Source organism: Chamaea fasciata, unplaced genomic scaffold (genome assembly GCF_029207755.1).
Source record: "Chamaea fasciata isolate MVZ Bird 193981 ecotype frontalis unplaced genomic scaffold, bChaFas1.0.hap1 SCAF_1, whole genome shotgun sequence".
Taxonomy (NCBI): Eukaryota; Metazoa; Chordata; class Aves; order Passeriformes; family Sylviidae; genus Chamaea; species Chamaea fasciata.
This window is the reverse complement of record NW_027094086.1, coordinates 49,039,248-49,066,683: the sequence shown is the minus strand read 5'-3', so window position 1 is coordinate 49,066,683 and position 27,436 is coordinate 49,039,248. Positions and strand designations below refer to the sequence as shown.

General features: G+C 37.5%; 1 long non-coding RNA gene across 1 annotated transcript in view; it reads right to left on the bottom strand.

The window, feature by feature from the left end:
• LOC136302130 (uncharacterized) overlaps window positions 1-27,040 on the bottom strand; it is a 71,387-nt gene extending 44,347 nt beyond the window's left edge. Inside the window, exon 1 of the long non-coding RNA XR_010724005.1 lies at window positions 26,798-27,040. This is a non-coding gene — a long non-coding RNA (uncharacterized lncRNA). The remainder of the gene's footprint in view (window positions 1-26,797) is intronic.
• Window positions 27,041-27,436: the final 396 nt, after the last annotated feature.

Below are 27,436 nucleotides of genomic sequence, written 5' to 3'. Positions count from 1 at the left end.
CCACAGAGATGTTTTTAAAGTTACTGTGTGGGCAAGAACAGGAGAGCTGAAATTGGTCTTTGGGTATATGATGGAATGAAATAAGTATTTCATAAAGGGAGTGACATGAAAAACTCGTGATAGTATCATGTGAAAACTCAGATTCAAGTACATCTGTGTTGTATGCTTCCTTCACTAGTTTTGGCCTTCAAAAGTGCATATAAATTTTTAGTCTTCATCAGTCTCACAGTCTAAAACTTTTTAGCCAAAATGTCCTCATGGACTTACAAGAAAAGTACTCTCAGGTGAGATGGATTAGTGTTCTGGTTTTGGCTTGGACAGAGTTCATTTTCTTCTTAGTAGCTGGTACAATGCTGTGGTTTGGGTTTAGTATGAGAATAATGTTGAAAACACATGAATGTTTCAACTCCTGCCTAGAGGCTGCCTGAAGTCAAAGATTTTTCAGTGTCCCATGAACTTCTAGTGAGGAGCTACATAAAAAGCTCTGAGGAATCATGGCCAGGGCACACGGCCTGAACTGGCTAAAGGAATTTTCCACACCATAGAATGTTGTGCCACATTTAAGTTGGGGGTGTTACCTGGAAGAGGATTGAAGAGAGGATAGGCTGGATATTGGTGGTAAGCAGTTTTGTGATCACTTGTTCCTCTTGGGTTCTGTTATTCCCTTTCCCTCTCCTTGCATTTACAATTATTATTATTATTAATAATAATAATATTAGCAAATACACAACAACAATAATAATATTAACAACATTGATTTGTTTCTATTATTAAATAGTTCTTATCTCAACCAACAAGAATTACCTTTTCTTTCTGATTCTCCTCCCCAGTGTGCCAGGGTGGGGGAATGAGTGAGCAGCTGCATGATACTTAATTGCCAGCTGCAGTTAAACCACAGCAGTTAATTAGGGCAAAGAGTTTTGAAGAATGTTTGCTCTTGTGGAAGAGAAATGTCCTTAATTTCCAATTTCTATTATTATGGGATATTTAGCAGCTTTTAATCTGAGTTATATTAGACCATGGCTGATTTTCCAAATGAAATCAGCTGATCACTGAAAGAAGCTTTGGTGAGCTTTTATGAACTACAGGCATGAAACTCCTTCATCAGTGTCATACCATTATGTTTGTTCACACATTGCTCTGAAGATAGTGCATTTTTTGACCACAAAAACTCTAAAAATTGAAAAAATATTCTCTATAGCAAAGACAACACAAGATTGTAAAAAAGGAGCCATATCAGTACAAAATGCTAATAAGAACTTCCATTCCCATCTCAAATATTTTCCTATTTAATGGCCTAAAAATGAAGAAAGAAATATTAGAAAATCTTTTAAATTAGAAATATTAGAGAATCTTTTAAAAATTAGCATCAACAGCCTCATTTTTAGCTGCTGTTGAATGCACTCGGAGTTTTGCAGAGAGGTGAAGAAATATTTTGTAGAGAGCTCTTTGTGACCCCTTGGCTATTGCACATACTCAGTGTGCATTGTTGCCTCCCAGTTTGAGCTGGGAGTCCTGTAGTATGTTGTGTACAGAGTGAGGAAGGAGCTGGTTGCTAGGGAGTTCAATTTATCTCCATTAACATTGTTATACTACCTGCCTGAAAGATGTTTCCTCACTTGAAGATAGTTGGAGGAGACAAACAAATAAGTAAAATGCTTGGGCGTTCCTCAGTTCTGTGGCCAAACTGGACTTCCAGGGAAACAGTGTGAATACCAGTGGAGATTGGAGAGTGCAGCACCTGCTTCATGGCAGCAGTGATTTCTCCAACTTCAGATTTCTTATCAGTTTTCAGAGGTCAAAAATTTTTCTGATGGGAACAAGCAGGCCTTTACAAAGTATTCATTTAGTTGAAAAGGAACTTTAAAGCCTGTGCTTTTTTCACAGAATTGTCACCTGCCACTAGTGATGCCCTAGGAAGGTCGCTAGGAAGGTGACAGTAATTACTGGCCAAAGAAAATCATCAGCCTGTTTTTAAGACTATTCCCTTCAACATATGAAGAAACCAAGTAATCCACAAGGACTCTGTGTGAAGACATTCTTACAGAGAAATGTCACCTAGAAATTTAAATATGATTGATAACATTTTGTTTACTACATTGGGTCAAAAGTACTTGCCTTTGGTCAATGATAAATTGATCAGTCCTACTCACAGAGAAAGTACCTCACACTTTAAACCAAGCTATACTGAACATGTGGCAAATCTCTGGGTTTAAAATATCAATAACAGCGAAAATTTCATCTTTTTCTCATCATGTTTTCTCTATTTTCTGCACTTTAAAAATCTATTCTGACACACTGAAAGCTATATGGTAGCTGAATCCAATAAACTATTCAATCTTTTTTTTTTTTACTACAACACTATGACTCTGGGAAGAAAAGCCTGAAAAATCTAATTGAAATTGTCACCAGCTTTATTGAAGAGCAAAACCTCCTGCTTCTCCCATGCCTAATAATGGCTTGCACAAGTCTGTATTTTTAATAATTTTTGGACTACAAAGAAAAACTCACATGAATACTTGAGGAAATACTGGAGCCAAAACTGAGCAAAACTTTTCTTTACATACATGCTTAAAATTCACCAGGCAAAATGCCTTTTGCATTTCAGCTGACAAAACCAGTACATTTTTCAGTTTTTTCCTCTTCCAAAACTTTGGTTCCTCTCTGAAACTCTTCAGGAAAATTTCTTAAGCTTTGCTGTAGCATTCACTCTCAGTGATTCAAAGTAGCTCTATTTTTGGTCTTTGAGGTTTCTGGTATCCATATATGATGCTTTATCTGCAGTCAATTTCAACTGTGAGAATAAATCCTCTGGAAAGAATGTGCAATGTAATACCACCAATTTTTAATTGGAATCATAGAATATCCAAAAGGATCATTGACGTCTAAGTCCTGGCCCTGCACAAGACTCCAAGAATCACAGCTTGTGCCTGAGAGCATTGTCCAAACACTTATTAAACTTTTTCAGGCTGGGTGTTGTGACTCTTTCCCTGTGGAGCCTGTTCCAGTGCCCAACCACCCTCAATGCACTTGCCTGTTTACTGAACAGCCTAAAATATGTTATATGCCTAATATAACTGTCATATTACCCAATAGCCTTGTGGTAATTAACCTATTGTATTTCCAGGGTGACAATTATGTTTTCGAAAGGATAAAGAAACTGGAAGTTCTCCTGCGTGGCATGAAGGAAGGGAAGGGGAGAATTCCCTTGCACCACTTTCTTGAAATCGGAGTCCGGGCTGTAAACACACATGTTTTGAGGCACTACACCTGATCTAACCTCCTCTAAATGCAAAACCCTCTCTTTGCCTTACAGATATCTCAAGAACCCTCAGCCTTGCACGCAGCAGAAAATCACTCTTACTTTCCACCAAACAAGTGTTAGAGTAAATTAGGCCTTGTTGAAAAAAGTTTTAGGATATGGCCTTTAGTTATCCCCAAAGGACAGTAACAAGAAAGGATGAAGTGATCCATGCACAAATCAAAGTTAAATAACAGTAAGCCTTTCAACAAGTGAAAAAAGTTGCAGTGCAACAGTGACCCTGTGTCATATCTGAGATGCTGGTAGAGTACAAAATATCCTGCAGGTTGCTGATGGAATCTGAAGAAAATCGCTGGGATTTTGAAGATATTGGGGATGAGAAGCTAGCCAGACAGCCCAAAAGAAAGAAATCTGCAACACCTGTGCTGGAGTCCTTAAAGCAACTGAAATACTAGGAACAGAATAACCACTTTAGTTACTGCCCTAACTGCCAGGACTACACTGGGTGTCCATATCAGCTCCTGGATGCCAGCCAGTGCTGCGTGGGAATAAATTAAACAATGGAAAAAATGCAGATGGAAATATTTGGGTAACCCATCTGGGACACCAAGGTCAAAAAAAGACATCATGACATACCAAATCTGTTTTGCTGTGCTTAGAGGGCTGCTATGTGCAACATGTAGTGCCAGCATATGCCATCCACCCACAAACACTTCTGCTACCATGACTCTCACAACAGACTGCTGGAAAATGAGTGGTGAGGAGATCTGCAGTAGGGCAGGTGTACAAAAATACATGTGTAACAACCTATGGGCAGGGCACTAGATGGCAAGCAGTGTCTTCCACTAAAGACCTAATCTTGACTCTGGTGCTCAACAGCACTGAGAGTGATAAATGAGGTTGCGAGTAACTAGACAATTGTAACTAGGTGAATAATGCCACATTTGTAATGAGTAATTTTACTTGGACAAATTCTCACATCAGTGGCATTAACAATCAGTTCAGATATTAAGATCTGGAGGATGTCTCAATGTGTATATATAGTTTCACAAACAGCAATCCATGGAACTAATCTGTATGGATATTTATGGGCATGTCAACAGAACAAAAAGTGGAAGTATAGCAGTTCACACAGGTTACGTCCTGCTGACATACTATTAGCATATGGACTTTAGTTAACTCAACAGGATAGGGAGGTAACTTACTTTTAAGGATAGAAGAGAGTAAGAAACCTAATGATTGTTTTGTGGCCTTTGAGACAAGCAGATTTGCGAGCACCAAGCAATGGTTACAGTTTTTGGGCATTGCACAAATTTTGATGGCATAACCAAGAATTTGATTTTGTCTATCAAATCAGATAACTGATGGTCATCAGATTATCATCAGGAGAGAACCCAAAGAACTCCAAGCCCGTATAAGGTCTGTGCATAGCATGGCTAGCATCTAGCCTAACTCAGCCAACTTGTCTCCTGGACAATGCCATCCCACTTTCAGAGCAGACAATAATTTGTAAAATTGCTTTTATCTATGATTAAGTTGTTTTGGTATCCAATTCCAGTTTGACATTGCTTTATCATTTGGTTGTGAACCACAAAAAGAGGATTCTACATTTCCCAATTCATGGTGGCACCTGCTCACCAATCCATCTAACATTTAACCTTTCATCTCAGACATATCACGATTATGCTTGTGTGTCTCCAAAGACAACTGTAGTCTGTACATATTATGTCTTTGGTAGCAGTTTTCACTATTTATTAGGGACCCAATAAAGTTGGCTAGTAGGCAAACACAGGCTTTTCACATTATTGCCTCTTAAAGATTTCTTATCCTCTATTTCATGCTGATTTTAGTCTTGCCCTGACAAGAGATGCTTCATTCAGTTCCATATCCCTTCCTTTCTAAGACCTCCATAATCCTGGAGAGCTCTAGCACTATAGCTTCAAAGACTCTTTTCAAGCCTTATCCAAATCACCATGTCTTTATTTGGCTTGCCTGGTCACGCAATAACTTCAAGTTCTCCACGTTTCTGCAGTCCTTCAATCCTCATTCTCATTCTTGACACTGTGATCTCATTTGACGTGGTCCTTGTCTGGCTATTCTTGTTCAGTCTATCCAAAAGTCCCTCCTCTGTTCTCCCTGGTTGACTGCATCTCTTTAGCTTGGCTGCTGCAGCTTAGGGAAACTCTCCATCTTTCTGCCTCTTCCCATTGGCCCTAACAATGGATCCTGTTCTGACTGCTATTTAAAACACTGGATGTACCCATCACTTAATCCAAATCCACCCACATCTACTTTATTGTCTGGAAAAAATACTTTGATGAAGGAGGAGAAATTAAAAAAGAGAAATTAAAAAAGAAAAACTAAAAAAGGAAAAGTAAGTTAAACAACAAACAAACAGTAGGTTTATATTTTTCACAGGAGCTATTGAAGCACTGCTTTGCGTTCTAGCCTTAGAAGAAACATAGGGCTTATAAAATTATTGTGGCATGCCTGTTCTGGTGCAAAACAGGACAAAGACAAGCCTGTGCCCCCTAGAAAACTATGGGTGATAGAAATCAAGTTTGCATTTTAATAGATAGCACTGAGAAATAATGCAAATTTCTTTTGGTTCATGATGAATGCTTCATATTTAAGGTTTCGGTTCCCATGTGCTAAAACTGAAGAAAGGAAAATCACTAACAGAGTTTCTTTGGGCTCCTTTCCTTCAAAGAATAAAGGAAAAAAGTGAATTGAATGAAGAGGTAGTCTTTGAAAGAGCAGTGTTTCCTCCAGAAGAACTAGAAACTTTTGACCAGTATGTTAATCTGACCTATCAGTGATAGGTGCACCGGAATACATAAAATTGATCTCTTGACTCAAAGTCTTTCTAACTTGAAAATGGAGAATGGTACCTAAGTTCCTATAGAACTGCTTTTATTAACTGTAACTAATAATTTTGATTGAGGATCTGGCAGGTAATGCCTGCTTTAAGAGTGAATATCGCTTACTTAGTGACACTCAGAAGTACAAGTAGATTTGTCAATGCAGTATTTTATTCCAGGACAATTGAGTCATCAACCACATAGCCAATATATTTGCTAAGAGTTACGCAAGTGGCCTTGGAAAAAAATGGAATATCTAGGCCTTATGCATCTCAATGAAGGAAGCAGATTGTCATAACAACTTTGAAAATGCCATTCTTTTTCAGTCACAATTAATTTTAGCCCAGCACAGGCACTTCACAGAACTGAAAACCAGAAATTCAACAATAAAGCTGAAGGCAATTGCTAAAAGGTGCAGGTTATAGACTCTTTCTACCTCTAGCATGCTGCAACAGTCCTTACTCTGGGCATGAAAGAACAAAAGCCAGAGAAGACAGAAAATTAAGCCCATGAAAAAGTCTTATTCACTGTACAGTGTGGAGAATTTGAATAGTGTATCTTCAAAGGTAAGATGTCAATATTATAGGAGGGATTCAACAAATTAACAATAATTAATGGATTTAAAGCATACTCAAGTGCTTTGCTGAATTGAAGCCTAAATAATGGTAACAAAATAATCCCGTGTATGTACTGCTTGCTTCTCTTTGAGTGAACAATTTCTTCTGTATCATACAGAGACCTTATCACAGCAAATAGTGCTTGGCTTTTGTGTGGCTTTCCCTAAGCAGCAAGGGGAGAGTGATCAGCCTGTGGCCTAAAGACCTTACAGACTAACACTTCCTCCATTTTAGAAGTGGACAATCATGAAGATCTTTCTTGATAAAGTGCAGATCAGCACTAGTTTCTTTACACAGAAAGTGTATTTAATGTATGTGTGTTACTTACAAAGCAGAACAACTTGCACAATTGCAAACATATAAGTAATACTAAAATTCCTTTGGATTTAAAATAAAAATTTTGTTTCTTCTTTTCCTTCTTTATCATCTATTCTTTCATTGTCTTTCCCTCATCCATATAATCTCAGTCTAGAGCAAAGTAATGTTCCTTAAGCGGAAATAGGAGATTCTGCCAAGGTTTTCTCAATGTAAAATCCCCTTTCCATATTGTCAAGACTCATGGCAAATCATTTTTTCTCAGCTGGAGTGTTATCTGCTTTGGCTGAGAAGTGAGTTTTGAAAAAAACAAGGTGTGAAAAGATGTCACTCTTTGTTTCATCCTGGCTGGTATCATCTGTCATAGGTATTGCTATTATTTATTTAGTTGGACTGAGCAGCAGTTTGTTTTTATTTGATCTCTTTGACTTTTGACTTTGCTTCTCCAGAAGTCCTTTTGTTTCCCCTCTTCATCAGCTTTGTCCTGTGCGAATGGACTGTCAACATCTGTGGATATCATGGCCTACCCTGTTTTTGTTTTGGTTCTTACATGCTCAAAAAGGCAAGATGAAACAAGGGAAAGGAGAAACACTTTCAGTTCCTGACTTGTAGAAAGGCAGGTCTTGAAAGTTTCTTTGATTTTCAAGAATATTGCCAGATGGAAAGAATATTATACTTTCTGAGTAATAAACTCAATGCTTATTAAAGAATACATTTCATCAGAAGATCACAAAATACCTCTCAAACCAAATTATCATTACCTTATTTTCATGAAATCCTGATTATTGAAGAGATTTATCTGCAGTGACTCGGCAGGTCTGAGGAAATGTAACTGAGACCAAGATATTTTTGAAAGATGAGCCTGACCATTGTAGCCTGGAATATTAATTCTTTAAAAGATGTTTCAAATATTTTACTTATTGAAATATTGCTCTCGGTCTTCTTATCGTCAGGGAGAGATCTTCACAGTCGGAGTGAAAGGTAAGGCAGGTGTACTGTGCCATGGACAAGCCCACTTCTGACCAGGCCAAACCCAAACTCTGCAGAAATGTGGTGGGGCTGTAGGAAAGGGTGTGTGGATGGGATTCCTGTTGCTAAATATGGGCTAGTCATGCTTATCTTCAAATGCATATTCTGTCTCTGTGAGGTGGTCTCACCACGATGTGTATTCCTTCCGTTTGGCTGTTCTACAAAGGGGCTTCAGGTAGTGCTTGCCAGCCCTTTTCTGTGAATTCTGTGCACTTGTACCACATGTGTGCTTCTAGCTGAATCATTCCTTCACAAATTAACCTTCGTCTTAAAATACAATTTCTCAAAATACCAACCAAGGTGATGTAAGTTATATGTCTTAGGATAGTTATAGAACCAAATGTTAAGTAACAGAAGAGAAAATAAACAAATAGGGATAGTCTATCATGTAATAATTTGCTCCCATTTGTACATGAAATCCAATGTATTGACTTGATTTCATAGGGAAACAGTGTCTTTTGTAGGTAAACAGTAATATTTGTCACATCATGCTCCTGCGGCAGGATGACTAATATTTGTAGAAGGCAGATACTTTTGCCTAGGTGGATATTATTATCTTTACATGTGCAACAAAAAAATTTAGAGAATTAATTTTTTTAGCAGAAGAAATGGATCTTAAATGGCTTAAACTGGTTGATCGTGAAACTCTGGAAACAGAGCAAGCAAAAGGTGACAGACCTTCACACAAAACACAAGATTAGTTCAATGTATAAATATGTGATTTTTATGTGATCCGTGATATTTTCCGGTAATAAGCAGTTGAAGGCAATCAGGTAACAGGCTGTGTTGAAGTTATCCTAGGACTGCTAAGGTGTTTCATTTCAACCTATTCTCAATTACAGAAAAAAACTCCAGGACTGAACTAACACTGAAACATTTCCTCCCCCCCCCCCCCCCCCCCCCCCCATATAGAGTTTTCCACCTTACCTTTCATGGCAAATGAAACAGTTGCTGTCCCACTTTTGAACTGCAGTCCTCTCAGATTCACAGAGAAGATGCACAAGATTATCAAGTAAGATGTTCTGTTGTCTGCTAGCTTACTTCCTTGAAACTAAAATATGAAGTGCCTCTCCAAGGAATTCCTTTGGAATACAATGCTTTATTCCACCTTCTGAATAAAATTGTTTTGTTTTAATGCTAAATGTCTATGGAAACTATTCTTCCAGCTGTGGCATACTGAAATGCCTGTGGCTTAGAGGCTTTCCCCAAGACTCTATCAGCAACACTTTTACCGAACACATGCATGTGTTCAGAAAAATATTGATGTGAATCTTTTACACTGTCTTTGAAAACAATCAGCAAGCCATAGCCATGAATTTGTTCACATAAAAGCCAGGGTAGGTGCATGCATTACATGTGTGTGTATGTATGTAGAAATTAAAATGCATATACGTAGATGCACACATATGTAATAAAAAAGTACAGACTACAGTTTCTGGACACCTGCCACTGGCTTGTAGATAATAATAAACATGATTGACTCCTGCAAAACATAACCTAAAAAAAAAAAAAAAGATTTAATTCTCCTGTCCCTTTGGACATAATATCAGTGTTTTGGATTTTAGTTTTTCTGAAATGAAGCCCTCCAAAACTCTAGGGTAAAAAATCGAGAATGATATATGGTTGCTGTATAAATTATGTTGTCCAAAGATAATCACAATGGGATTATTAAAAATTATATTTAATGTTAATTCCTTCATTGTGGTTTTGAGACTTATCAGATTTAAAAAGAGAAAATACACAGAGAAAGTATTAGTGAATATCAAGTACATCTTTCTGTGTTGAGTAGAAAGACAGAAGTCTGTCTTGCTTAATGAGGAGTACCTAGATCTTATGAAATATTTAATTGTCATTCTATCTGTTTTAGAATGACAGGACAGCAGTAACCAGTTCAAACCACACAGATAAAATATGAAGAAGATTCTAGAAATCTTTGTGCAGAAAGTGTGTTCCTATATGTCACTGTCTGTCTTACACCAGTGAAATCAAGTAAAGGGAGATATTTCAGTTTCTTCCTAGTTCCATAGCAACGGAAGACCAGATATGTTGATATCTACAATATATTCAATCTTAAAAGACACTTAAACCTCTTTTAAGTTAACTTCTTTAAGAATTTAGTAGCTTTTTTAGCTGCTTTCCTTGGGAAAGACAGTGTTGCTTTGCCTCCGAGGCTTAGAAATTTTTTCCATGAAAAAGAAATTATTCCTGTTTCCTGTTGGAATTTGTGGCCATAAAATAAATGAGATTTCATCTCATAGCTATAACAGCTTGAAAAATGTTGCTGGAATGGGGTGAGATCTAATCTTTTCTGGCTACATGGGGGTAAGTGATACTGATAAGAAAGAATTTTTTGCAGGCAGATGCAGAGGAAAATAAACAAGGGACATGCAACTGGCATCACACTGCAAGCAAAATAAGTATTGATATCAAGCTGGAAGTTCAAAGTGGGGTTCTATACAGGTATAGACAATTGACATTTCCATAGAGCTGAAATGAGAAATGCTCCTTACATTAAATACTCTTATACACTTCTTTGGAATGAAGAATAGATCCTTTCTTCCAGTAATGTAGTTGAAGTTCAAGGTTATTTCCCTACATTGAGAATGCATTCATATATCATAGCTCATATGCTTAGAAATACTTCAGAAATGGTTGAAACACATCAAAAACATCAAAGCATTGGTTACGTGAGATTGTATTTCTATACAGGGGCAAGAACCACTCTGTATTTTGGGCTACCTTGCAAAGAAGAAATCACCAAGAGTCTCTTCTCTGAACACTGTGGTCATTCTGTTTCCTTTCACTTTGATAAAAAACTCCCGTGTGTGTGGATATGAGACATGATAACAAAAGCATGCAGGGCTGAAAAGCTATTAAGAAGGGAGCGTGAATTCAGTCAACTTCCAACCTTGAAATGATGAGGTTATTAAAAATCATATTCTTGAAATACCAAGGTGAAGGGAGAAGTACACATGTCCGTACAACTGCACTCACTTTATATCACTTAGTGTATTATTCACATGCAGAAGAGGGCTAGTTATGAATAGTTGTTCCCAACTCCTATCCTATTCCACAGGCTTTGAACACACAAGAGCAAACATAAAGAATGAAATAATTTCAAGCCTCTCTTAGGACTCAGTAGCATTGAAGAAGTTCAGGGTTATGAGATAGCTTGTTGAGTCTCATTGTCCTCTCAGCATCTCGAGTGATATCCTGGATATCCTTATTTATTATAGTCTAGAGTCATGTTTTCCATAACAGTTATGAAAGTTTTAATTTTCGTATCACTGTTTATTCCCACTCTTTTCCCTATGCAAATTTCTTTTCTGAGTGCAATGTCTCAGGATTTTTATGTTGTGCCCTGGATGACCTGGAAAAGAATCTTTTTGGAACTCAGAAATTACATTACTACATGGAGCGGTAAAATTAGCCAAAGCATTGCTGGTGCACTCTACAGAATGATGATGCCTCAACAGCTTTTCAAAACTCAACATTGATATTCACCACTTTTGTCCTATTCCTCTTTTGCTTATGTAGAAAAATGATTACAGTCCAACTCTAATCCTGGACAAGACAAGACATTCTTTGGTTGGGGAAATACACAGCTTAGTCGTGATTCTACTCTAACCACATCAACCATCTGAACATGCTTTTTTATTAAGAAAACCAAAATTCATTCTTGCTGGGTAATTTTTATATTGTCTATTTAAGCTGCATGGTTAAAGGAGCTTACACCCTCTTCCTATATCTTCTCGATATTCAAATGCATTAAACATCCTTTGCTTTTGCACAAAATTTCCCATGTTGCAGTCTTAGGATCACAGAAACAAAATGCATTGTGTCTCTTTAAATCTGTTTAGGAATTCTCCTCAGTGTTTAGTACCATGCATGCTTTCTTACAAGCATCTTCTTTAATCATGGTAACAAAGTATTATTTTATTCTTCTAGAGAGAGCTCAAATGTGTTTCAAAATTTATATTGATAAATGATAGTAATCTATGAAAAAGCTAACTTTAACCCTTTAAAAAGATGTACAGGTCAACAGATAGTTCTGCCATTGTCTCTCAGTTTAGATTTATATTATTTTGTTGAAATAGTGAGATTGAAGAAATAGTGCAACTGCAAATCAGAAAAACGTGAAAAAATCAGAATTGATTAGTAAATTAATAGTTTTGAGATAGAGGATTATTTTACAAGAAAGTACTGTTCCAAAGAAAGAGACTGTAACTACAAACTGTCATGATAATGTGTGATTTTATTATATCACTAACATTGATAGATTAAGAGATAATGAACAAAAGTATCAACGACATCAATATTGCTTCAAACCCAAGCTAAATATTTAATGCATAAATTGAAAAATCAATGTAAAAGTAAAATTTCCTAAGCTAAAGACAAAGTGTGTTAAATAGATCTGAATGACAGAGATTGGTTAACTCCCTAATTGGAAAAACACACAAGTGAAACTAACCACATAAGTCAAAAAATAAATGAAAGAAAGGCTGTCAGAGGGATTAAAGATTTATACAGCTGTTTCATCCATCTGGTGTTTAACCAAGCAAAGGCTGGTGGAGAGCATATGACTCAGATGCCTATATTGCAGGATAACTGACTGATTAAATGAATTTGTACATCCATCAAAGACCATAAGATTTAAAATTAGACTTACCAAAAAAAGCCACACAAAATGTTTTGAGAGCACAGAATTTGTAGACGAGTTGGCACTGATTTTAAAGGCAGTTTTGGAAGTCTACAGAACAAGATGCCAGGATGGGTTTTGGAGCTGAAGCAGATATTAAGTGCATAAGTATTAAAGTCTATAGACTTTGATGCATTGCACAAAAACACTGCATGTGCAGAAAATGGGTGACTTTTGAAATGTAAAAAAGAAGTGTGCAGTGGTGAGTTAGACTTAAAAATATGAAGCCATGGAGAAAATTTATTTTCCCACTGGATTTGAACAGGTTATGCATAAAATTTCCCATGAATTTTATTCAAGTGAAGAAAAAAATAAACTGATGTTAGTACTGCCACTTGTCAAATCAGCTTTACGATCTGCTTAACTATGCACCCAAAATCTCAAGAAAAGCTGTTGACTTAATTGAGATGCTTTTCATATGGCCAAAACATTCTGATGTGCTGGAAGAAAATCGGTTTTCCACTTCTAAACTTTTCAAGGAAAAGTCCTGGTGATCTGCAGGGCATAGGTCAGCAACCAGTAGTTCTCTGTTTCAAGGTGAGCACTTTTAAGCATCCCTCATGCCCGCAGAGCACACAAAATCTTGGAAAAAGAAACTTTCAGTCCATCTTCTCACAGCAGTGAGATTGTTTTCATTTAGCTATCATAAATATCATCTAGGGATGTTTGCCTCGAGCTGTTTGCCTCTTGTATTGTCTCCCATACATGTACTAATAGGGAACTTTCACACTGAAACATGCAGTGACTGGAACAACAGGCAGAACAACTTGATGAATGTGATGAAAGGCAGAGATTTGGGAGGATCAGGGTTAGCATGTTGGATATCCTCATAACAGAACTGTCTAAATTTGCCGTGAGAGAAGATGCAGCAAGAAATTGTAGTTAGGTATCCAAAAAAAGATATGTAAATTTTTTCAGTTTTCTGTAAAATCTGTGTAAATTTTCTCTCTATCTATCACGCAATGATATACTGCAGCAAAGAACACCCCAAACAAAATCTAAATGTGCTATCTGGGAGAACACTGAGGTTTTTCCCACATGCTTTGTCTTTGCTTTTTCCTATTGACTATTTTCTTGGATTTGTCACAATTTTAATATCACACAATACCAAAAGCCTCAACTTATAAAATTTTAAATGTGTTAAATTTGATATTATGTGTGTTAGTTATTAAATTAACTATGGACTATGTTGGGCTATATAAAACACTGAGTATATAAAACATGTCACCCTGTATAAATTCTACAGTTCAGCTTATATACAGCCAGGCCACTTGCAATATTTTAATTGTGCTTGCTTTTGCAGAACTCCCAAAGCACAAATCCTGCAAGAATTTAGGGCAAAACCTTGAATCCCTCCTTTTACTACAGGTAAGTCCACTTTGTAAAATAGGCCACATGGGTACAGCTATTTCTAGGCTGTGTGAGCTGGGGGATCTTCCTTCACTTATATTGGCAGACTGGCCATTTAAGCCCAAGTCAATCACCTTCAACAAGAAGACACAGGGAACTCAAGAAGGTGATCTGTCTTAGAGGTACCCAGTTTACTTTCATACAAATAGTACTTTAGAAGTTGTTACTTCTTTCTGAGGGTGTTGAAGGAAATATTGGAAGACTGACTGCCTCTAAGTGTAGATGTAAAACTTTCAGATATCTGCTTTAAGCTCCTTTGCCCTTTCCGTGGTTCTACTTGCCTGCTGTCTAACACCAAAGGTGTTGGGCTGTTTCTTTTACCATCATATCTTTGCATAGGGTCAGCACAAAGCTACCCGTGGGACATGATATACAGACAATTCTTGTTCAAATTTCTGTCTGCCTGGTATTAAACTCTCATGCAGGTGATTGCATGATAATGGAATGCTAAAGCAGAGCAATCTGTGCGCAGCCACTCACAAAGCAGGTTCCTGGCTGTCAGACGTGGTGAATGTTAAAAATGCCCCATGGGCTTCTGAAGAAAACAGACACAACTTTTATTTCTCCCCTTGTGGAGAAAGTGCTGCTGTTCACTAGGTGATATAGAGCAGAGGTGATGGATGAACCATGCTACGGACAAGGAAGCCTTGAAGAGGAAATGGGGTTCACTTAGCTAGACATTTCACTGTTGCCCTTTTGTCTTAAATAACCTTGAATTTTGTACCTATAAGCAAAAAGGATATTATGGATAGGGATTTAGATTAATTCAAAGATTGAAGTAAATTTGCAAGTGAGAAAAAAATTGAAACTCTATAGATTAAACTGATTATAAACCTTTGCAATTAATAGGTTTACATGCATCACTTCTTTGTGTATTCCTTTCCACAATCCTGCTTTGTCCTGAAAGAAAAGCAACAATATCTATCCATGGCATCATCTACTTCAGACTCTTTTTTTCTGACATGGCAGATAGCAACCTTTCTGCAGAATATATCCAAAATACTCTATAGAGAGCTGTTAGGGATAAACATAAAAAGATCTTTAGAGTACAGGGTGAACAGGATGCATTCGTAAACATACATATAAAAGTAAGATAATTACTGATTTTTCAAAAGTGTAAGGAAGATGGTCTACTGTGATATTGTTTTTCTAATAAGTGGAGGTAAACAATAGAAGGCATGGTTTAACTGGACAAATTTTTAACCAGATTTTGGAATGAAGAAGATACAAAAAACCCATAAAAAACCAAACCAAAACAAACAAACAAAAAAAAAGGATATGGATGTGCCCCTTTTGCTCTTCTCTATGCCTGATAAGAAGGCAGTAAATCACACTTCAAAAGACCCAGATTTTAGAATTCCTGAAGTGAATATGTTGACAAAATAGTGGTAGAAATGGTTAGTTCAAGGAAAATGGAAACCATAGTTAGAGGGCATGTAGAGGGTATTGTAGGGTTGGTTTTGAGCAGATCTACCTTTCTTTCCTTAAGAAAAATTTAGTACACAACACTTTTTACAGTATTTTCAAGGATATTTTAAAAAAAGTCAAACTTTCAGCAGGATCAAGAGCTTGCAAGAGAATGATTTCATGTCACTGATGACCACTCTCACTAGAGACCAACATCTCACACACAACACCTGCGTTTTTCATTCTAAAAAATTTTCCCAGCTGTTATCAGTGTGTCTTTGCTCCCTGGGAAAGAATGCAAAATGAAGGCACCTGGGAAAACTGTCTCATTCTTTCTATCTCATTCAAGGTAAAATTAATCAAGGATGAAAAGTTTTAAAGGTGTTCTTTCTCTTTCCCATTGGATTCAGACACTCTGAAGAAAATTAAACAAAAGGAGGAAGATGATGAATCAGCCTCAGAATATGAATAATCTGGGGGCCAAGGAGCTCCAGACAAAAGAAAACACAATTCTCATTTTCACAGTTCATCTTTCATTTTTGAATACTCATCACAATCTACTGCCAAGATGCCAAGATTAAAATCTGTTTCTCCATTTGTCATCTCTTATTTCAAGTGAGTTCAAAGGGATCACTGGTCCCAGACTGAAAGTGCATCATTCTCAGAGCATGAAAAACAACATAAGAATTTGCAGGGAAGATCAGCACGAAGTCATTAATGAAATTGTGTTTTTCTGACAGTAAAGAACAAGGAAGGAGAGAAAAGGCATCCTTTCCTCAGGTGAAAGTGTCTTCTTGCTGTTTTAGCTAGTCTGGAATATTTTCTTTCTCAGTTTCATATCTTTCCTTTTCTATTACAAATGCAAAAATATATTGCTACTGCAAAGAGTAATCAAACACTGGGGTAGTCAGAATCTGGATCCTATTTCTATCATATTTCATGTATGATCTCACAGGGTCTTGTAGGCCATCTTTTCCTTGGTTGCACACTTGTGATAAGAGCTGTCTTGTCTACTGAGTTTGCAAGGCTACACTCTCACTTTGTGTTACTTGCAATAGATCCAGCCTCCCACAGCACCCTACTTCTCTGGACATTCTGTATGCTATGCGGTAGCAATGGTGCCACCTTTCTTCTAGAAGATTTCAGGAAATCTTGACCCCATGTGTAATATCTACACAGGAAAATTTCTTGCATCATGGATATGATGACCTAAATATCAATTACTTGACACCATGAGGAGCAGAGAATTTTGCACCCAACTTGCATAGAAAAGCCCAGGAACACAGAAGTTTTCCATATGGACTGACCAGTGGCATGGAAGCAGAAGGAGGAAGGTGAATACAGTGCTAGTGCCTGGCAGGATGGGGGCTGTACTGTCAGCAATCCCTCAAATCCAGTGTGTGTAGCCAGAGTTGTCCGTAAAATAAAATAAGAGCAATCTCCGGTTTCTTTGGCCAGCTTTACGACCTCAACTCCATTGCCTCTTTCCCAAGTGACTAACTGTTTCTAAAATCCTTGAGTTCTGGTGGTGAACCATTTCAGAGAGTTGCATCCAAGCCTCTGTATTTGAAGCTCCAGGAAGTCCCTGGAGCTTGTTCATCCATCTGATCCAGGATGGGATCTCTCTGTCCAGATCCTCCTTGCCCTGGAACTGACATGGCACTGAAGGCATGGAACTGAGACCATGCCTGATAAACTCAACTGGGATTGTGAGTATGAAGCCACATTTAACACTACCAAAAGATTTCTGTCAGTGCACACACTTTCCATAGAATCACAGAATCATACAATGGGTTGGGTTGGAAGGAACTCTAAAGATCATCTCATTTCAATTGCCCTGCCATGGGCAGGGACACCTTCCACTAGACCAGGTTGTCAAAGCCCATCCAACCTGGGCTTGAATGTTCCAAGGATTAGGAATCCACAGCCTCTTTGGGCAATTGGTTACATCACCTCCCCATCCTCACAGTATAAAAAATTTCTTCCTACTATCTAACCTAAATCTACTCTCTTTCAGCTTAAAGCCATTTCTCCTTGTCCCATCACTACATGCCCTTGTAAAAAGTCCCTCACCAGCTCCTTTGCAGACGCCATTTAGGTACTGGAAGGTGCTGTAAGGTCTTCCCAGAGCCTTTTCTAGGCTGAACAAACCCAGGTCTCTCATTCTGTCCCCACAGAAGAGGTGCTCCATTTCTCTCATCATCATCATCATCTTCATACCAAAATCTGTTTAATACTGAACTTACATTGTGAAATTCTTGCTCAGCAGTGAAGCTTTATCTGAAAGGGTATTTGTGTCTTAAATGATATCAATAGTTACATCTTGCCTACTGTCTTTTTTACCACCATTAAAGAAAAATATAACTTTTGGGTTTTGCATCTTGGTTGGAGGCATAATTACAAAAACACACCTGTATGTATACAGGGCAGATTCTATAAACATATGAGAATAAAAGTAGGTGAGACCCTAGATTAATATTATCCTAACCATAGCAGATGTATGCATACATTCATATATCCATGTTTATGTGCACAATACAAAGTGGACTAATGTTTCCTCTCTTACTCAAAGGATAGCTACTGATGTATATAACATCACAACAGAAATACTTAAAACAAAGTAAAAATCCAGTGGCTTTCAGATTAATGGAGTTTCTGCTAGAAACACTTATAATTGTCAAACATTGTTTTTGATCTACTGTGCTCCTCTTCCCATAAAAACAAAAGGAAAAGGGTAAATTTTATTTTATTTAACAAATTTGAGCCTATACACCAAGTTACCCTGCAACTTTCCTGTAATTCTGTGTGAGTGAAAAATGACAGTATTTTATTTTTATTTTGAAATACACCAACCATTTAAAATACATTTAACAAAGAGTAGCCATTTCTCCTTATTTATTTTATTTTTATTTAAAAAGATGCTTTTTAGCCTGGAAAGCATTCTAACAATAAAAATATGAATTTCAAGTAATTTCAAGATGTTCTGGGACCATGGAAACAGAAAAATGAACATTTATAATTAAAGACTACATCATAATGCTCCTGAAAAGTACTGATTGAAACATTTTTCATGTGATTTCACTGCACGGAGACCTAAACAGTTCACAGAATACCAGTATAAGAGTTGAAAAGGACACTTTTAACAGGAAATTTTTTAGTCTGGATTCTCAACTCAGAAATGACCAGGGCAAGAGGCCCTCATTTTTAGTCATTGTAAGTTGAGGCTTTACCTTCACTCTGTCCATTTCAGAGAGAACTACCTGGAGATGCTCAGCCCTAAGTGAAATAGGCAAAGGCTCCCAGCCAGGGTCATCAGAATTTGCTTGACACTCTAATCACTTTGAAAACTCACAAGACAAAAAGATTTCAAGTTTCATATGTATTTTGCAGATGTCTTTGAAGTTCACATTTGGATCTCAGGATAGTCCAGCACAATTTTGCCTGCTACAAATGTACAAAGTTGTACATTTGTACACTACAAATGTACAACTCTGGATTGAAAAGAGAATCTGGAAAATCAAATATTTTCATGGAAAGGATCTGGAAAATCAAATGTCATGGAAAGGAACTGTTTCCTTCTTTCAGCTTTAAAGCTAAAGTCGTTCTCTTTACAGTTTTGAGATAATTTCAAATCCAAATTCTCTTGTAATGAAGCATATTCCTTCACTCTCTCCATGTCTACTTAACAGTAAACATTATGCTGAAATACGCATCTTCATTCTGGAGTTTTAACAGGATTGCTGACTTTTCCTGAAATTTGATGTCCTGATTTTTTAGAATTCTTTTCTTGATTCACTATCAAGAAAAAGTAAGAAAGTAAGTAAGAAATCAGGTACTCCTAATTCTGATAAGGAATAAGTGCTTAAATACCACTCTCTAGGAAATAGTGCAACCCTGCTCTTTGAAACTGCCACAGGGTACCTCAGAAATATTCTTAATAAAAGGATCAGACCTATGTGCCCAAGTTGGAGACTATTACAAAAATGAACAAATAAATAGCCTGAAAACCTGACAATACATATTAATACCAGGAGCAGCTACCTGTCCATAAGCCACAAATGAAATAAAGGAAACAGAAAGAATAATGAAATGCCCAAAAACTCATTCAAGCCTTCATAAACCTAAGAACAAAATACATCTCCTATTCAATTAAGAACTCCAAAGACTGTAACAGCTGTTGTGGAGAAACTCTCCTGCACTGAAAAAAAATGGTATTTACATAAGGAAAACAAATATTTCCTCTTTAGTTTATAAGCAGATGATATGCACAGAGCTTTGTGACTAACCAGAAGACCATCCCACACCAAACCCCCAATGAAGAGGTAAGGAATGCATTTTATGGTCTCATTTACCCAAGCATTTCAGACACATCTTTGCTTAAAGGAGAAATTTTGTAAACATGAATTCCTGGGAAAAGATAATTGAATCACAGCATGGCAGGAAGAATGCATGACCTAGCAATGTACCGAGGACAAGGGACTTTTTTTCTGCAAAATATGGGAATGGCACACCACGGACTCATTGGAAAGACAAGTTATTGAAGATAGGATTGCCTGTGTGCCAATGTTCCACAGCTGCCATCCAGCATGCAGCTTCAGAGGCAAACCAGTAATACCACCTACCTTGTTGATGCTTTGTGTTCAGCTGAAATGTTAGAGCAAGATGGAATATCCTGAGCAGAGCAAGTGGACAAGCTAAAGCCCCTAGAGATCACAAAGCGGAATCACATTTAAGCTGATATTGATCTGGGGGAGATGACCCTGTTAGAAGAGGACTATCAGTAGAAATTAAAGAAATTGCTTTGCCGACAAACTTGACAAGTATCCCAATTTTTAGGATTAAATGTTGGGTTATTACTAGTAATTCATCAAAGACTGTTCCAAAGTAGAAGCACTACTTTTCATACTAACTGTCGCAATATTGAAGAAAAAGGGGGCAGAGGCCAGAAGTGCACACAGCAGCCATATTTCTGGATGTGGAATCCCAAGAAACTTCCAGAAAGGTAAAACAGAACAGCTGGCCAGCTAAAACAAACAGACTGGGACATGCACGTAGACAAAAACAAAGTTGGCAAGCAGGAGAGCAGTAATATAATTGCCTATTCTTTCCAAAGGTCTCAAGTGGGAAAAGTGAAAGCCATTTGGGGCTTCTGGCTTAATGGGCAGAAGCAGAGGCCGGAGGGAGATTGCTTTGCCTTAAACCATGTTCAGAGAAGAAGCGGGCTCAATGGCAAGCAGTGCCAGTGTAGGGGTGAGGACAGGCCGCATGCAGAAGCCAATCTGGTCATTCAGAAGAGCTCATAAATCAAAGTTGATCATCACCTTTTTTATCAGGAGAGAAGAACATATCCTCACATCCAGGGGCCTGTGCATTTTGTTTACACTTTACTGGATATTGTCTAGCATATAAGTGAATATGTGGTGGTCTATGGCTCAGGCAGATTATTGTCTCTGCTAACATATTTGGGAATGTACAATCTATCAGATGATCTCAGTAGGGAATTTGTGCTAAGGTTAGTGCAATACTGAACAAAGGGACTTCATACTCCCTCATTTATTTATTTCTCTCTCTGTCTCCTCTCTCTCTCTCTTTTTCTCCATTGTCATCTTTCTTTCTCTTTCTTCATGTTTCTCACTCATTAAAGTGCCAATTTTTTTTACTGCAAAGGCATTTGCAAATATATGGCCTAAACAGTGACCTGAAAACAACAATATTAGACAAATCCTGCACAGGCAGGAGTATCTACAGTCACAAAAGTCTACTCCCTCTGGGCGTCAGCTTGATCTCCTGAGACCTCTCCTCTTGGCTCTGTCGGTGTCATTATCTCTTCAGAGCAGTTTCTCTCTGACAGATCTTTTAGGCAAGGGCCAGGATTTTTAATTGCATTCTGAAATAAAGGAAGCAGACCTACACTGTATCTGCCTCTTTGTTCAACAGGCAGGCAGCTATGTGCTGGATTTTCTGTGCAGTTTACATGCCCTTGCAGACCTTTCTTGCCAAAAAAACTGAACAGCAGACTTTGCTTGTTCATGAGGCCTCATAGGCACTGTTGTTGCAGATTTTATACTATTGTTGTTGCCTTATTTGGCTGGGAAAACATGTATTAAATGCCCGTACTAATTGCTGTAAGACAGTTGCAGCAGCTGATTTGTCAAACCAATGCAAATATTGCAGCCTGATGAAAACGAAATGCATCTGAAAGTCATTTAATTTGGGGAGAAAAACTAATATAGAATTTTAAATTATTACCTTTTAATCATTAATGCCAATCATATTGTTAATAGACACTTTCAAAACACTCTTTAGTGGAGAAGAAGAGTATTTTTAATTTATTTCTCTAGCTTCCTAACAAATTGAAAGGTTTTCCACAAGATTTTGCCACACAGTATGCTGGCTGCACTACTAATTAAAAGCTGGTAGTTTCTAAATTAACCTGTGAGTACCTACAGTGATGTAAATTGCCTCCTTAACATTATTATTTACTGTCGAAGCAGGTGATGACCTGCTTGTATCTCCAAAACAAGTTCATTAGTTTGTCCTAATGGCTACTGCAGATAAACACTGATATTTCACAATCATACTGCCTACAGAAGAATGAGCTGCTAAAATAAAAATAAGGAAGAAAAGAAAATAAGCAAAAAAAGCACCACAAATTTCCAGCTAACTGGGTCTTCTAGTAGGGCCAGTGTGACTCATTCTTGGTCAATAGATGCATACCTGACAGCTGCCATTAATAACCATTAAAGTGCTGCTTGAGCTACAGGGTGAGACATGCTTCAATGTTCTAAAAATAAGATATTATCATTCTGCAAGAGTAATAGTTCAGGCAACAGTGGTTTCAACCCTCTTGGTCTGACTCTTCAAACTGACATCATTTAATCTAAATGTTTTGTCCTGCCAGGTCTCCTTTTGGGTACGCAGTATGATGAAAGAGCTCAGAAGTGATTAATAAAAATGTTTCTACAGAAAGTATTGGTCGGGTCCATCTAGAAGTGACTGTCTCATACATTACCTGCTGAGAAGTCAAACATAAATCCTAGGCCAGCAAACTCATCAACACCCCTCATGCTACCAAAAGACTGGGTGACAACACTGGTGCACTGGAAAACTGAGCATCACCACTAAATTGAAAGGAGATGAATTGGCCTTTTTCTGAATACTGCTGCATCCTCTGGTAAACAGAAATTACTTCAGAGAAATTTCAAAAACAATTTCTGAGAATCCTCTTCAATTTTTTTGCTTTTGTTTCACTGGAATTTATAAGTATAGATTGATGACTGAGCCTCTCTAAAAGACCTTCCCGCATTGTGTCCTTGGTTTGGTTTACGTAAGCTGATGCTGGGTACTATTTCTTTATAACTGATTTAATTTTAGAGACAGCCAAACTTCCACTCTCCAATCAATTACATTGGCCATTTATATGTACAGAGAATTTGGCTTAGGACCTTTTGAGTCTAATGCATTTAGAACAAATTTATTTGCCAAAAGATATAGACCTTTTCTGTGATTCTGTTTAAAGCAAAGTTCTGTTTTAGATGGGAAAATCAGAAGATTTCACAATGTTCTTCTCTGTCTTTAAAATGAACATCTTTCCCAGATATTGTGTTCTTGTTTATTTCTAGAGAGGGCTATTTTTTTTTGTGTCAATCCCCATGTTAAAATATTTGAACAGTGAACAGTGGGTAGTGCAGGAAATTGCCCCAGTTCACACCGCTTCTAGTCATGGTTGAAGTATTTCTTCCTGAGTTGAAAAGAGGGGGGATATTAGGAAGTATTTTGTATAAATTATCTTCATCTAAAACTCCTCTAGTGAGGTTTTGAAGGCTCGATTAGTAAAACTATTTTCAAAGCCATTAACCAAAGTAGCATAATTTGCTACTGATTATGTAACTGGAAAAAAATCTTATGACTTCTTGGCATAATGCTACCTCAGACACCAAATTATCCCCCTTTATTTAGCTTGCTTCCTCCTTCTGTTATTTCCATTTTGGTGCTAAAGATTTGCCTATACAGCACTCTGCAATGCTGTGTCATCACACCTGAAGGAGGTCAGCTCTGCAAGCACAGGATTCTCCAGGGCCTTGTGAATTGCTTTTACACCAATGGAAAGAGGATCTCTGCAGAATTTTAACTTTTCTCCTTTGCTTCTGCTCAGTGTCTTCCATTTGTTGAATCATCACAGCTTTTCTGGTAGTCCCCAGACCACAAGTAAAGTAATTCTGGGCCTTGAAGTCTCAGGGTACATCTGAGACAAAATACAGGGAGCTGTACTTTGAAGTCCTGCATGCAGATTCAGCCATACAGGTGCCTAGATCAGGGAATTGGGGTATCTAAGCCTCTTTCTAACATGTTAGTTGGGCTCTTATTCCCATGATTGAGAAAAGACAGGGAGCTACAGCTGAGCCACACCCAGAGTGTACATCTGAACTTAGGCCAGAACAATTCTTGAGAAAGCTCAGTTGTGCCCTGAGGTGTCCTGCCTGTTATCATGGTACCTTCATGCAGCAAGATGAGGAAAGAAGTTTACACACTGCATAAATGACCACAGTGAAAATATCAGAGCACCAGTCTACCACTTGCTCATCCAAGGTTCAGAAATCTATGTCTTTAACAATTTTCAGCAGCTTTGGTGGGGGTTTTTTTTATTGCTTTATTTGCTTTGTTTGCTTCCTACGTTTTGTTGCTGTTGTTTTTCATTTGGTTTGGGTGGTTTTTTTATTTTTATTTTAAGCTCTTTTTTATTATTAATATTTTATTTTTTATTTTAGGCTTCCATTCTTTCTGCTGGCTGAAGTATGCATGACTTCTTTCCAAGACAAGCTACTTGGAATTGCTGATCAGTGATCTTTGTTTTGCTGCTGAGGCCAGATTTTCTGCTGGGTCTGTGCCACTCTCTGCAGTAAAGCATTTGCCCTCCATAGCTAGAGAATCGTGTGGAGAAGCCATGGAGAATGAGAATCTTCACTATATCTCTATACACACTACTGCTCACAAGGGAAGTTTCTAAGTTATGATTTTATTATTTTCTGTGGTTTAACATGACACGAGAACAAAGGTGGACTGTTCTTCTTGTCCCATGTGTGCAGGATGATATTGCCATCTTTATTACTTTGGAACTTTAGGGATTAAAGCTATTTGGCATATAAGAAGAAGCAACAAGTGACTCTTTAATTAATCCCTGGTTATCACAACAGCTGATAGACACAGAGGGAACATTATGTTCTCATACAGAAATCGAAAACAAAAAATCTTTATCTCCTGCATACCGTGGAGACTAAAGAAGAGTTAAAACCACTGTGAAATGACTGCAATGAAAGAAATTCTCTAGTGCTGATTTACAGCCTTTGCAAGACTCTAATCAAGAATGAAATTAACAGTGCAACAATAAGACAATGTTCTTTGTATTTTTGGACCTGCCTGCTCACTAGGGTGTATGTTATCTGCAAGCACAAAATGGACAGAAAACACTGCTCAGCTATTTAGGCCACATATGAGGCAGACAGCAGTTACAATGAGCTCCAGTAAGAGCAAATCTCATCATTTCCATGTTTGCCTTTCCAAGATCTGAACTACTAAGGAAGCACACTGGAGAAATAGCTTTGATTCTGGATAAGGGTTTATAAGACATCTTGTTAAAATTTTGAGAAGCAATTAATTATTCATATGTCTGAGGTATATGAAAAAAGGGTTAAAGTATGTGTGATCTGAATTAGATGTTGGTGTACTTTGAATTTTATTTACTTAAAATTAGATTGCTCATTTTTATGCTCTTTCTTCTAAATCCTTATAAGGCATAAGTTTAATCTGAAGAAACATCAACCTTGTTGTATGGAAGGAAATTAAACAAGGACTGTAAAACACAGTCTCTCCTTGTATCTGTAATTCCCTCTACCTCACTAAATAACTCACTGATAGAAAAATGTATTATACCACACTTCCAAGCTCTGGTTGTCAGAGAAGGTGACAAGCTGACAGTGGCAGAACTCAGAGGGCTGGGAAGGAGAAGGAAGAGGGGAATTTATTTGCAGGATAGTGCTCTAAGACAAGCAGGCAAAAGAATCCTAAACTTCTGAATTTTTAACAGGCTCAGATTTCAGTTTTGTTCAGGAGAAACACATGCAAACATTTTTCTCCAGCTAAACACCAAAGAAAGGATTTTGAAAATAGAAACATTGTACTGGAAAATATTAAGACAAAACCCATTTTTTTGAAGTCTTGGTCTTGATACATTCCTGATGGAATGATGAAGCTAGCTTATCCATAAAAATCCACAAATCCAAAAAAACCAACCAAACAAAAATACCCACTTCCATTCATACAAAGTAGAAAAGTAAATTACGATGGAAACTAAGACAAGTTAAAATAATGATCAGAAATAAGGAGGATCTGTCTGAGGACAATTATTAGAATGGATAAATAAAGTGTGGGATAAACGTACTTCTGTTTATTCCAACTTCATGAACTTTGTTTAATGATAAAAACTTTAGAGAAGCTTTAATAGAAAAATTTAGAGTTCCAGGTGTAATTGACTATCATGTTCCATTGCAGGAGAGTGTTGTGTAAACAGCACAAAGAAAAATATAGCCATTTAAAATTGATTTTTTTTTTAATCGACTGAAAACTGAGGCTTTTGAGGACACTAATTCTAATGTCAGTAAAGGTAGTTTAGCAAACCTTTGCTTCCAGAATACAACAGTGTCCCCCCAGGGAACAGAATACTGATATGCAGTTCCTTTCTTGTATTTTTTAAAGAGTCCAGTTTTATATATCTGGGAGTCCAGATCTTTCTAATCATATTCCCTATGAAATACTGTGGTTTCACCGCATAGGATTCAGAAAAAGGATGATAAAAACTCAGGCACAAAAAATTCACTCTGAGAAATCTTTAAATAAAAGAAATTTCTTCTTTAATTGGAAAATTTTATTTACTTTACAAAGTTAAAGCCCCGCTTCAATTAAAAAGTAATCTCACTGTAAAATGAATGAACACTCAATTTCATATAAAATACTTCCGTAATATTTTTCAACAGATCACATCTTACCACAACCTGATATTTTTTCCTTCAAAACACAAAGAACTGGTTGGGTTTTTATGCTGCCTTAGCCCACTTCAACCTACCTTTGTTTTCACTTCAATTATTTTATAAATTGTCTCCTATAGACAGGTGCTTGCTATAAAAAAGCAATTCCTACATACCTCTGTTAGTGTGTCTCACTTCTGATTCTGCCCTTCCTGTTTCCAGCCCTTTGGCTTCTTTCAGCCACATTTGGCAGCATGAAGGCAGTGGAGAAAACAAGCGCCTCGCTGAAAACAAGGTGTTCCCAGGCCTTGGTGAGGAGTCTTACAGGCAGCTATGAGGGCATGATGCTGTCCTAGGGCGACTTTATGATGCTTGTATCCCCAATCATCTGTTCTATTTGTGCTGTATATTGAGTTCAGTTCCTTTAAGACTGGTTCTGAGAGTGAAACAAGAGGAAGAAGTGTGGAATTTGTTTTGAAAACAGCACTTCCTCCTTTGCATTCTTCTCCGGACTGTGTTTGTCTGAGGCACGGACAGACAGCGGCACAGAGACCTGCTCTGCTCTTAGTTTTAGCTAGCTAGGGCAGAGAGGTTCCCTGGACTGGTTTTTGCCTTTTTGTGAGGGCTGTTTAAACCTGCTCCAGACTGAAAAACCCAGAGGAGCACCAAGAGCTCACACCTGAGGCCCACTGGGGCCTGGACCTCTGAAGAGACCGATAAGAGACTGAGAGAGCTGAGCTACCCACGAGCAAGGACTTTCTGAATTTACCGTCTCACTTCAGAACGACAAAATGTTTTATTGTTTCATATTATTC